Raw genomic sequence first — 14,645 nt, forward strand, 5'->3', positions numbered from 1 at the left:
TAATCGTATCTGTTGGTTGAAGTTCACTCTACTCAATAAATGATTCCCTACTTCAAATTATAAAGGTAAAAAGGTTAATCAGAGTATGATTTCCAAAATACAAGTTTTTTTTCAACCAAGTCCGATCTGTTAGAATTATCAGGAATTATTTCGATATTCTACTCGATTTTGATGTTTCTGGTGATACGATTGATAAGAAATTACGCATAAAACTTGAATGATAATGAAAAAATTCGAATACTGAGGTTAGGACTATTGAAATCATAATATTGCTCGAATTCTAAAAGATAAATCAATGACAACAAATTGGCATTTGATAATCTCAAACTCAAAAAGGATTCAACACCTCTGAATAACCAATCTAATGTGGTGTATACAATACCTTGCCTAGGATGCACATAATAGGTAATATTACTCTTCTGTGAAATGGGTATGCAAATCAATATTTAGAATTGAAATAGCGAATTTAGAGAGTTAGATTTTATTTTTTCGTTGATGTTGAATCTAATCAATAAATGATTATCTACTTTGAATAAAAAAGATTCAATAAGTCTACAAATCAGTCTACGGTTCCTAAAATGCAAGTTTGTTAGATAAATATAGATTCAAATTTGTGAATTAAGTGAGTTTTTTGGGACCGTTTACGCATATTGTACAATTTTGGATGATTTATTCTTTTTTTGGTCGGTTTTGAATTGTATTTCCAGACAAAAAAGTATATATCCAAAAAAAATCAGATACTAAAGGTTTTGGCAGAATGATATCATAATTTTGATATTTATATTAAATTGTCTCCATCAAGTAGACTTATTTAACCTTTGTGAATTAGATTTCAACATCCAATGAATGACTGAATTCATGGAAAATTCTTGCGAAAAACACTTTATTTTTATATATTAATGGAGTCAATAAAGTAACTCTATATATTGTCCCATCGTTCGAATTTGAATTGAATTAAAGCAGACGAAATCGATAAAATGCCCATTAGTGAACTTCCCTATCCAGTCCTGCCAACACACAACACATGAATTGTCCTTTTCGGTTACATTTCGCGTGACCAAGACTTCCTCTTACTGACATCAAGTACTACGTGATATCTGTTTATGAGCTACAAAAATTTTCGACCCCATTGTTCGATAATACGGTTTTCCTTATGGAAGACACTCGTCCCTTTTTATTGGACTCTATTCCCTAGAACAGGGAATAGCTGTTTTCATCCTGCACATTCCACAGATGAAAAGAAACTGGAAAAAAAACTTGGGTGTTTTGTTGTAGAGGCGATTCAAGCCTTTCATATCTTGGTATTTGTACAAAGAGGTAAATAAACATATCGAGAATTCATCATATTTTACTGATAACTGCACAAGCAAAGTTTTGGTATGAGTTGAATGATTCCAATCTTAAAACAAACGTTCTACTCAAAGGAAAACTTACGATAAGAAAGGCTAGAACAAATCACATTGTTATTTTTATATCCGGACCGTCAAAACAATTTCAACTGAAATCTGGGGTGTAAAAACGGGTCAGTAGCGAAAAAAACACTCAATTTGATTTTTCGCAGTGCATCAGTTGAAAAATATCTTCTTTCGGCCATAACTTCAGAAAGCATGAAATTATCGCTTTGCGACCTTCAGGTGTTTTCATGCAAATTTGATGGAATTTCTGTTTCTGTTAAGAAAATCCTATCATTACATTTGAAATTTCGGAGTAAAATGAACAAAACAATGAACTTCTGACTTAGCGCCCCCTATCGAAAGCAGCAAAAACAAATTTATCATGACTTCATTTTGTTCTCGATCAAAAAGATATTATCTTTCAGACGAGATCTAATTTGCTTAAAAATGTTGAGCCAAACTGAAGTTACAGGCGTTTCAATCAGTCAGATTTCTCCCTTTCACCTACTCTTATTTGATGTCGTGAAATTGAAAGTGGCAATTGAAAAAGATAGAGAATTTTCCAAGAATTACAGTGGTGATATTTTTTTTCAACTTCATATGAAACATTTTCGAGTAAAATTCATTTTTCTACTCGAAGGTAGCTCTTACGCCCCCTAGCGGTAGAGGTATGAACTTCAAAATAATTTCCAGTGTGTTCTCTTGTACACTTTAGTGGTAAAATTTTTTACCGCAAGTCTCTACGATGAGTGGATCCTGAGATATAGCCGCTTACCTCGCTTATTTGCCCACCCTGTACATCAACTGCTTAGAAAATCCATGAATGATTCATGAGAAAGCAATACATGCGAAAACATATCACTATTTCGCTTATGTGTTGAGATCGTTGAGTTGTTCTTCGAGAACAATGCAAGTAATACCAATTTTTTGAGTAAGAAGATTTCCCACCTGTGTGATATAATGAAGAAATACTGTCATCTCTTTTCAATGTTGATGGCTCATGTAATTCTATGAGTAAACATTAAATTTCCCCATTATCTACTATCCACTAAATCCCTTCAATAACGAAACAAAATATAAATTACAATATAGCTTCTTTGTATCTATTCACCCACAAAATCTTCCACGTTATGACTCGATTTCTCTCTTCAATATGAGCGTTTTATAAGGAAACTACGCCGTTTATCAAACATTAAAACGCATCAATATGCATGTATGCATTTCGCTACGTTTACGTACCAATCTTCTTTGTCGTCAAAACTATGCTAATCCATATAGCTGGCTCTAAATACGGATCTCGTAAGGTTTATTAAAATTCTCAGAAGCGAGCTTTCTTGCATAATATTTTTATCTTATTAGGCCGGCTAGGGGAGATGAGATAAAAGGCTGTGGGGTAAGGTTCATATTGAAAGAATTATGACTCGCTTCATCGGCGGCCCTTTGAAGTTAACATGTTGAAATATGAATGTCTGGGATTTAACCCATTATGAATTTTTCATTCTTGAATCGATTAAATGAGTTCTTTGTCTCGTTAAGTTATGAATGTGGTGAAAAATTAACAGGAGTGGATAACGAAACAACTGCATTTTTCACTAGTGCGTTTAAAATGCACATAAAATTCTGCAAAGCTAATATCTATTATTCAATCGAATTCTTAGGATACCAAAAAGAAATATTTAAAAAAGATTATTGTGAGAGGTTAACTGAATGAGTTCATGAACGCAAGAAATATTTAATTATTTTTCATTCATGTTATTTCATAACCTTCCAATGACCCCAGAATTCGATACTGTTAATTTGCGTTGAGAAACCTGTCATTTTTTGAAGCGATCTACGAATCGATCCAACTTTTTACTTCTTAATAAGATCGGAAGTGATGGTCAGCCAGGCTGTGTGCCAATAATCGAAACAAGTGATAGCAACGTCTGGAGAATATAGGGGGGTGGTAGAAATCCCATTTCCAAGTATATCTTGACCACTTTCGTAACATGGACTACATGGAGTCGAGCGACGTCATGCTGTAAAATCACTTAATCATGTATCTCGTTGTATAGCGACCGTTTGTCTTCGGCTCTATCGCAATCATAACGTTCAACAACGATCGCCTGGGATTGTTACGGTCAGTTTTAACAACTCATAATACACTACGCCGTGCTGGTCCCACCAAAAACTGAGCATGATCTTGGAACCGTAAATATTCGGTTTAACCGTCGACGTGGTAGGATGGCCGGGATATCCCCATAACTTTCTGCGCTTGGATCATCGTAATGAACCCATTTTTCGAATCCAGTCACAATGCGATTCAGCAATCCGTTCGGTCTTTGCCTTGAGAGCAGCTGTGCACAAGCAAACAAACGCCGTTCAAAATCTCTCGGCTTCAACACGTACGGCACCCAATTTCCTTGTTTCTGAATCACTCCCATGGTTTTCAGTCGTTTCGATATGGCTTGTTGCGTCATTCCCAATGATCCTGCCAATTCTTGTTGCGTTTGACACGAGTCTTAAGCAAGTAATGCCTCCAATTTTACATTTTCGAAAACCTTCTGTCTTCAACCACCATGCAGGTCTTCGACGTCAAAATCACCGTTCTTGAAGCGTTCAAACCACTCTTGGCCCGTTCTTTCGCTAAAAGCGGCCTCATCATAGGTATTTGAGAACATTCGATGAGTCTCAGCCGCTAATTTCTTTATATTGAAGCAGAAAATCAAAACCTTCCACACCTAACGAGAACTTAGCTCGCAAGCTAACATGTTCAATCGAGAATAACTTTATGATGCAGACACGAATGGACTTATATTTCGATGGCGTTATGTTTACAAATACCTATTATTGTATGACATCTAGGATCTCTTCATTTCGACTACCACTTACCGCTACAGCCATCATTAGATGGCTGTATTTGTGTATTAAGGCAAATAGAGAATATATCATCTTTTCAAACCCATATTTTGGTTTTGTTGTTATTAATTTTTCTCAATACTATTTAAGTGGTATTTTGTATATCTGTTTTTAACTTTTGGTTAGTTCTTTGTGGGCTTTGTCTTTTGAAAGCTCTCAATCTTAATTGAGAATTATTTATTTCGGGATGCGTGTACAAAGTATGAAAGTGTTGAGCGATATAACAATAACGTGACAATTCCACACAGTTAACCGTTACTTGAAGGTAGTTCTTGACTTGATATTCAAGCTACTTGACTTGGCTTGACTTTGAAACTCAATTTATATTCTAGTAGTGTTTTTCCAATGACAAGTCAAGTTCTTGATAAATAAATACTTGAGTCGACATAGAAAAACACTACTTGACTTGAAATTGAGTCGAATTCAAGTCAAGCCAAGTCAAGTAGCTTGAATATCAAGTCGAGCTATGAATCCCAACTAGAAGGCGTGACTAATAAACTAGGAAGACAAAAACCTCCAGCACCACCCTAAAGCGAGATTTCCCGTTGACAAACTATAATCCCACCCTACTCACCATTCGATCTATTCATCCCCCAAAACCACGCGAACCTCCAATCGCTTACCATTACTCGCGCGATGAGAAAACGATTAAAACAGTGTTATTGTTTGTCGAAATTGCATGTCACCAAGTTAATCAAGAGTGCGGTCTGGGAAGGGGTGGGGGGTGCTTGGAGAATAATCAAATATCAATTAGCGACAGTGACGTCCTTGAACATCAGTGCGAATTTGTGTTTGGGGCAGGCATTCGGGATCTTCCCTTGTGTCGGTCCCAATTTGTCCGGGAAATTCCCGGTCAAGTGATGGAAAATTTCTCGGGAAACTGGTTAGGAGGGGGTGGAGTGGGGGTGGTTTTGTCCCGTCAGAAACTCTTATGCGCTCGGGGAACAAAACGGAAATTATAATTTATGGTCGAGTTGGCTGGATGGGAAATATCGTGTGTCTTGTTATATTTTGAAGGAAATGTGGTGCTGAAGTGGTCTTAACTACCTTGAAACATTTCATATTTTATAAAATAAATATGCAGAGGTCTGATGACCGGTGGGAAAACGCTCAGGTGAAGTTTGGATATTATATATAAGTTGGCTCAGGGCTGTCGTTTTCGAGATATAAAGATACATAGGATTTTACGTGCAGTTGAATAATAACAGTTTGAAGCTTGAAGCAGAACCTCTTGTCAATCACATCATCAGAATAATAGAAAATTCAAGTAGAGTATCGAAAAAAAAAATTATATGTTATGTTTCAGTGAAAAAAAATCCAACTGAGTTGAAATTTTCCACGTAGATGTACACCAACGACCTCCAGCTGAGTACAGAATTTCATTCTGAAGGAAATGTGGTGCTGAAGTGGTCTTAACTACCTGGAAACATTCCATATTTTACAGAATAAGTATGCAGGGTTTCTGGTGACCGGTGGGAAAACGCTCAGGTGAAGTTTGGATATTATATTTAAAGTTGGCTCGGGACTGTCGTTTTTTAGATATACAGATACACAGCAATTTATGATACGTGCAGTTGAATAATAACAGTTTGAAGCTTGGAGCAGAACCTCTTGTCAATCACATAATCAGAATAATGGAAAATTCAAGTAGAGTATCGAAACAGAACTGATATGTGTTTCAGTGAAAAATGATCCAAATTGAAAGTTGAAATTTTCTACGTAGATGTACACCAACGATCTCCAGCTGAGTACAGAATTTCATTTTGATGTGGAAAAACCACTGATGGGCATGTCAAATTTTGAGAGGCTCAGGAGCATCAGAATCACTTATGTGTAAAGGGTGATCTGCAAGCTCTAAGGCTAACTTTGACAGATGATATCATCTGTGCACATTTTTTTAGGTATCATTCGTGTTTTTATTTGGAAGTTGCTAGAATTTGAAGAAAGTTTCGAAAATACCCTGTGTCTCGAGAACGAAAGTCTAGAAGTGACTTCAATTATCTATTTCAAAGTCACACAAATGTCCCCTATCTTGAACAGAGCGTTGATCCACCACCAGACATCCTCTATACACAATACACAACGAAAGGTTATGAGAAAGTGTATTTGAATTGTACGTCAAAAGCGGACGCCATGACTAACTACTATAAGCTTTTTCGAGCTATTAGGTATAGTAAAAAGAAATCTATTATTTTTTTTCCATAAATGGCTTTACTTATCTGTATCTCTCGTTGTATGAGTCCGATCGGGTTTAACTAAATGTCGTTGAAAATATGAATTTTCTTACTACAAAAACTTTAGTGGCAGTTTTGTGATTAGTCGACTCAATTTAGTTTGAGCGCGCATCAAAGATGGACAATAGTAGAGAAAAAGTATGCTATATTTTACAGTTTTCTTTCGATAAGGGCGAAAATGCAAGCCAGGCGACTGAAAATGTAAATATTGTTTATGGTCCTGATAGTGTAACAGCGAATCGAAAATGTCAATAAATCATGGACATTGTCGAGTCCTATCGTCATGTAAGCAGTGTTTCGATTGCCTAAAATCTAAATATTGTACAAAAAAACCGTTTGGAATCATTTGCGTAAAGATGGTCTCAAGAAAAAGATCTATGTATGGGTACCATACGATTTAACACAAAAAACGTCATAGACCGAATTTCCATCTGCGAATCGCTCCTGAATCGCAACAAAATCGACCCATTATTGAAACGGTTGGTGACTCATGATTAAAAGTTGATCACTTACGACAACGTCAAGCGAAAACGGTCGTGGTCGAAATGCGGTGAGCCGGCGGTAACAGTGGTCAAGCTAGGATAGACGGCCAGGAAGGTTTTCTGTGTGTTTGGTGGGATTGGCAGGGAATTATCTACTATGAGCTGCAAGACAGGCTTGTGAAAATCGACGTCTTATTTTTTTGGCAATAGGAGGGCTTTTATAAGAGGGGCGTAATGATATTACCTTCAAAATGGCAACAAGTTATCGAACAAAACGGTGCATATTTGGTCGGAATCGGATCATTCTAATTATGGTAATTAAAACCTTGTTTTTCATGCAAAAATGAAAGATCTATTCTTACTACATCTTATTATTATTATTTTATTAAAAAAAGTGTCATAGTTTGACTTAAAGGAAGGGGATTCCAAAATCTACAATCTAATTCAATAACTAATAGCGCATGGTTATCAAAAGTTCCTTCAATTCATAAAACCTAATCCAGGGGCGTACGAAGAGCTGAAAATTGGTTAACCCATGATCTATCAATTTCGAAAGAATAAACGATTTTTCAATGTACCACAAAAGGTATCGAAACAGAATGTGCGATCAATGAGCCAAACCATCGAAGCCATATTCAAATTCGATGCTCATTCGATAGTTACACAAATATCGACTGGTGCATTCATATTCATTGATATTTGCCTGAGCAAAAATAGCCCATTCGATAAAATAATTGATATTATTTTTCGGAATAACCGAAAAGGTCGTGGTAGTTAATGTTCGTTATTATTGATTCATTAAATTGTTATGGTTGTGCCGGCATAGCCGTGATTATAGTAATAAATTCGTGAAAAACATGCTTTTATTGGGGTTTACTGTTTGCGGTATGCGAGAATATCCAAATGAATAGGCATAATTTTTGGTATCCAATTCTATGTTATAATACTTCTGATAGAAACTGTATTTCATTCATATCTATTTGTGGGCAAAATGAGATTGGGCGAAATGGATGCTGGGTAAATATAAACTTGTCTCGCATATGGAAAGACCATCGAATGAAATTGGTTTTGGTTCATTATTTTCAATCATCGACTGTTTGAAAATAGTAATCCCTTATTCCCCTGGAATTCTCACAGTTCACGTTTTGAAAGGTAACTTACCGTAATTAGGGAATTTTCTATTGATCAATCAATTTTAAATAAATTGAAATAAATTTTTTTTAAATATGAATCTCTAAATTTAAATGAATTTTAAAATGTTTGAGGAGAAATAACATTTTTTATTCCGAGGAGAAGTGACTTTTCATTTTCATGGTTCGCCTTCAATTACCCACCTCCCTACATTCGATGGGTAAACTCAGACTAGTCATGAAAAGTGACACTTCTCCTCCTTATGAAATAACATACTATTGATACTTGGATATTTCAAATATTGCATAGCTCCACCTCAAACTCTGATTCTATATCAAGAATAATATTATTTTATTATGCCACTTCAGTGAACCTGCGATTAAAAGCTAGTGAAGGGTGTTTTTTTAGAGCTACAGAACTTTAAATTGCAATAAAACAACGATGGATTATTCGATTGACATGAATTTTATTTATCCGCAAGATAATCTGGTGGCATTACATTTTAAATATGATTTCTGGCATATAACCGCCACGGCTGGCTCGGATGTAGTCCAATCTGGACGTCCAATTTTCGATGACTTTTTCCAACATTTGTGGCCGTATATCGACAATAACAGGGCGAATGTTGTCTTCCAAATGGTCAAGGGTTTGTGGCTTATCCGCATAGACCAATGACTTTACATAGCCCCACAGGAAGTAGTCTAGCGGTGTTAAATCACAAGATCTTGGAGGCCAATTCACAGGTCCAAAACGTGAAATTAGGCGGTCACTAAACGTCTTTCAATAAATCGATTGTGGCACGAGCTGTGTGATATGTTGTGCCGTCTTGTTGGAACCACAGCTCCTGGACATCATGGTTGTTCAATTCAGGAATGAAAAAGTTAGTAATCATGGCTCTATACCGATCACCATTGACTGTAACGTTCTGGCCATCATCGTTTTTGAAAAAGTACGAACCAATGATTCCACCAGCCCATAAAGCGCACAAAACAGTCAGTTTTTCTGGATGTAACGGTGTTTCGACATACACTTGAGGATTAGCTTCACTCCAAATGCGGCAGTTTTGTTTGTTGACGTAGCCACTTAACCAGAAGTGCGCTTCATCGCTGAACAAAATAAAATGGACGTAGTGCGCGATACGTATTCCGCACAGAACCATTATTTTCGAAATAAAGTTGCACTATTTGTGAGCGTTGTTCAGGAGTGAGTCTATTTATGATGAATTGCCCAACCAAACGGAGAATAAATCACTTGACAGCTGTTAAATCGGTCGCCATCTTGAACAGTAATGCCAACTTAAAATTATATACCTCAAAAAAAACACCCGTTATTACCTGCCTCACTACGTTCGGTGGGTAAACACAGACGCGCCATGAAAAAAAAGTGACATTCCTCCTCTTTACGAAATAATATACTATTGATTGTCGAGTATTTCTAATATTGCACAGCTCCAACTCAAACTCTGATTCTATTTCAAAAATAATATTGTTTTATTGTAGGACCTGCGATTAAAAGCTAGTATGTTGACCAATCTCCCATCATACGCTTCACGCTAAATCAACCAGATCAACAAACTGAGAAAAATATAATCTACGTTAAATATTGATGTGATAAAAACATCGTTTTCATTAGGAGGGGAAACAAACATTCTACTTGTTGTTGTTCGCAGTCACCTACTACTCTGACCTTATTACGAGACATCATTGAAAAGGCTTGAAAAATCCACTTTTCCGTACTAAATAGATGGCTCCTAGCCAGGACGATTCAGGCCGCCTACATATCAGGAATGGAAAATAGACCTGAAATCAACACTGACATATCTCACGTTCAGCTAGTCAAATTGATTTCGTGTTCTTTACGCAGGTTGTGGACAGTGTTGAACTGCGTTTATTGTAGCATCGATAAATAGAAGGTATTGACTGTCATTTGGATTTTATTTGCTCTGTTAGTACAGCTGCATCAACATTGTGATAGTAGTATGAAAGGAAGAATTTGTTTCAGAACGATTCTTATGGTTCATTTGTGGGAGATATGGATTGAACTCGATGACAAATTGACAGTAGATTTGAGCAAATGGTATTAAATCCTTTGGGGACTTGATGGGAGCAATCTAATATAAATATAAAAATTATAATCTAAACGTGCCAATACTTTCAATATCCATATATCTCTTTGATATGTTTCTTTTCGTCTTGAAATACTATTCTAACTGACGAAATATTAAAACCCATCAAAAAAATTATCCAAAACTCTACAAATTGAGTAAAAGGATAATGAATAGAATAACTGAATTTTCATAAAGATTTCGAGATTTTTTAATTTATTTCATACAATTTGTCGAAATCAGGTTCTTTTAGTTCAAAAAACTCACTGAATTTACAAACAAATTACTTGTAATTTGTAACTTGTATATTCATTTCACTTACTTGCATTCGAGAACACCGTAAGCTAACTGAATGTAAGATACACTAAGATAGCAACCTCAACAGGTATTCATAGTTCTTCTCTTTTACTCTTCTGTGAAATAGATATCCAAATCAACATTACAATGTCCATGGCTACCTGTTGAGATTCCATCTCTGTAAATCTCATCATCTCTTAGTTAGCCTACGATGTTATCAAACGCAAGTTAGTGGAATGAATATGAATATTAGTTAAGTAAATTTATCAAGTTTTTTAGAACTTAATTACTCTTGTTTTTAGGAAAATTCAGTGCTCTGTTAATACTTGTGGGGCAATTTGATGAGGTTTGAAGGAGTAGAAATTTTGTAAAAGTTATCTAAATAATGAAATATAAATTCCAAAAGATAGAGCACTATCAGGTCAGAGTAAACATTCAAAGATGAACTACATATACAATGTATTTCACAGTTTTTTGCCAGAATTCTTGAGAATTAAACCATACACAAGTGGCACAAGTATTTCATAAAAACATGTTCGAAATTGTTACTAACGAAAAAAGTAGTATTGCATTGGCAGTGCCCTCTGGACGCCAGACCTGCTGCTTGTTGAATAGCGTGTTGAATCTACCGAGTGCTTTCAGAAAGCATATTCAAATGAAAATTAATGAGTATCCATTGAATCAATTTGATTAAATTCCCACGATAACGAATAATAAACTGAGAAATATTCCCCGCAATTTCCAATGAAAAAACAACAATCAACCAACAAATAATTGCAGAACTAATTTGACCAATCCGTTCCTGTCTATTACACGGCAATAAAATATGCCTAATATTCGTTATTATTTTGGGACGCTGAATCTAGATTTCAACGTGTTTTCCATCAGACTATTATTAGTTTGGAACAACCTGACGTTACAGTTCCGATGCTATTTCAATATCTTCAGTAAACGAATAAGCAATGAAGTGGAAATAATACAAAGCGAAATTAAGTTATCCAGTATTATACTCTAGGAGTACTTTCATTTTTATCATTATTTAACGGTTCAACAATTCTATGGGAAAAGGTGATTCTTCCTCTTAGGTTCAATTGGATTTTTTACTTTCTCACTGTTAATTGTTACAAAGGAGATTTTATCACTTTTATTTGAACAATTGAGAATAGAGGTTGACGAAGCGAATGAAAGGAAAAAGAATTATTCTTGGTATTGTTTATGTTTGGATGATAAGTCATTCACTCTCATATTGTGTTTAGTTTGCTTCGGTTGAACAACCTGAATTTCACGTTTGAAATTATATGAACGTGTTAACTTAAATTGAATATTTTATGAATAATATATACTCACACTCGATATGTGAAGGAGTATCTTTCAACATAGATTAGATTATCTAGGTCAGTTGGCTAGTCCTAAGCCATTCAGAGCTACAACCCTATTTTGTATTTCGCCCAATCAGTCCTGAGAAGATCTTCTATAATGTGAGAAAATCTGAAATATCATTAGGGGCCTCAGCTCTCACATCGTAAGGATTAAGAACTTCTCAAGGTGAGTGGTCTTTATGGGATCCAGTTCAGGTCATCTATACAGCAGGTGCTCAGCTGTTTCTTGGAATTGCAAAGCCTGTAAAGTTCATTTGACGACAGACCCATCCATCAAAGTGTCCTGTCAACAGGGCCACAACGACCTGAAGCTCAAACCGTGGCAGGTGGCAGCTGCAGAAAGTTTTTAGTGTAGGTAGGTGAAAATTACACAAAACTGCCTGCTTGCGCATATCTGAGAATGTTTCTCCAAAGTACTGTTCTCTCCCAAGCTTACAGAAAGGTTCGAGCCCAGCAGGTGTTACCCTTCGAGCCTTTTTCGCAACTTCATCGGCTTTTTCATCATTGTCACAGTCCCTTAGCACCCATTAGAGAGTGTTGCCTCTAGCTAGTGGCTTTATGGTATTACGGCTTCCCAGTACAGCATGGAACGATGGCTTTATAATTCCAGAGCTAGTGAGACCTAGCTGTCGGTTGAAGGTGTCCTCGAAGGGCAAGCATCGATTTAGGCACATATACTATTATAATATTCAACATAAGATTATACTGGGTTAAATACTTCCAAATTCCTCATAATACAATCCACTGCCTCTTTCTTGTTACCTCTTTAATTAACATATTGAAGAGGTTCTATTTCTGTCACAAGCCCAAGTATTTACAACAATCAGACACGTGCTGAAACATCGAAAACTAAAAGCATATCGAGAATATCATAAATGAAAACGCTAAGGATGAAATGTGGTTATAAGAGAAGAGTGCAATGTTAAAGAGGCAATAAAAGTGGGACACGTAGAGCGTGGAGAGATCATAGATCGCATGAGCCCTGAATAGCCACCAAAATGATCACCTAAAAGATGAGAGATGACAAGGAAAGTTGGACTTCTACGTCCCAAGAAATAGTGAACAGGCAAAGCAAAAAGTGACAGGACAAAGACCTAAGACGAAGAATTAGAAGAAGACATAATTAATGAAAAATCATCAATTGGATATCTCGCTTTTAACCTTTTCAACAGTTCAACGACTCCCAATCTTCCAGCATCTCAGCAACCTCGAACTTACCGACGACATAACAAACCACCCCAAATCTCAGAAATCCCAACAACGAGACAAGGCCCGTCCAAATTACCACATCAGACCACTCAGGCCCGACACGAAAAAACACTCGTTTCAAGCGCCTGAACCGCTCATGCAAATCAGTCGCCGTGAAAGCGACGAAAGACAGGATATGGGCGTCATAACGCCGCACTTCCGGTTCTCCCCCGGGGCGTACTCGCCGAGGGGGCAAACCCGCCGAATTCCGATGAAATATCGGAACGGACCGTGGGTGGTCTCCTTTATGAGTTAAGTCTCATTTTCAACGTGTTGTCGGGTCGGCGGGGGGTGCTCGCCACCCCCTCCCATGCCCGAATTTCGATGCTGTGTTTCGGATTGCGACGCGAGAACAATAAACCGAATGGAATAGGGAAGGTTTGCGCGAGTTTGAAAGGGTCCAGCCGGTCCTTTAGGGCGTTAAGGGATGACTTGTTGGACCCGGGTCGGGGATAAAGGGTGCTGTGGACGAATTGATATGCTTCGGTCGTCGATAGAATGGAATTAAGTCGGGGGATTACTAGAGGTGCGATGTGTCGGACTGCGATAATTTTGGAAGGATGTTTAGGGGTATGGTAGGGCTTTATGTTGAATGGTTTAGGTTAAGATCGAGTTGTGAGGTGATCTGGCCTTAATCTCTGAACATATTGAGCTGTTGCTAGATGAATAATTTGAGAATTCATGTTGAAAGATGTGTTATCATACTTTTTTAATCTCAAATATAAGGTGTTGTTGAAAAATAGTATATTGTGCAACAAGTGGGGAAAGTCCAACTTTTCTCGCGAGTGTGGAAGTTTGTGGCACGAGCCTGAAAGGCGAGTGCCGCAAACACACGAGCTAGAAAAGGACTTTCTCCACATGTTGCACACTATACTTTTCCTACAACTGCACAAATTTCAATAATTCAAGTAATGGACATGATTCAAATCAAAATGACCTTCGTTGACAGTATGTGCTAATTTATTGCGTTTCCATAGAAACGACTCAAAAACCCAATTTCATTGGTCTACCAAGGGAGGTGTGGGCAAAGTGCCGTGGGGAATAATATTTCCCACAGTATGAGCAATACATAGCTTTGGAATTGAGTAAACTATGCAGAATACGCCTACTTTTCATAGCAGTTGTAGGAAAAATACATTATTGTTGCATGAAAAACAAAGCTTTAAGTACCATAGTTAGAATGATCCGTCTAGGTCAAATATGGGCCGTTTTTTTCGATAACTTGTTGTCGTTTTGAAGGTAATATCATTAGGCCTCTTAGTATAAGCCCTCGTCCCTATTGGCAAAAAATTGACACAGTCTTTTTCCACAAGCCTCTCTCGAAGCGAAGTTTTCCATCAGCAATTGTTCGTCATGAATAAGAACAGATGGTAATCACTTGGTGGCAGATCCGGACTATGAGGTGGATGCATAAGATCCTCCCAACCAAGCTCCCAGAGCTTCTGGCGAGTCACTATCGGTGTGTGTGGCCTGGCGTT

At 37.0% G+C, this 14,645-nt stretch overlaps 1 protein-coding gene across 1 annotated transcript in view; it reads right to left on the reverse strand.

Moving 5' to 3' along the window:
- The window catches only part of LOC123682087 (extracellular serine/threonine protein CG31145), a 183,336-nt gene that overhangs the window by 97,740 nt on the left and 70,951 nt on the right, over positions 1-14,645 (reverse strand). The gene's annotated exons all lie outside the window — the stretch shown is intronic.

This window comes from Harmonia axyridis, chromosome 6 (assembly GCF_914767665.1).
Source record: "Harmonia axyridis chromosome 6, icHarAxyr1.1, whole genome shotgun sequence".
Lineage (NCBI taxonomy): Eukaryota > Metazoa > Arthropoda > Insecta > Coleoptera > Coccinellidae > Harmonia > Harmonia axyridis.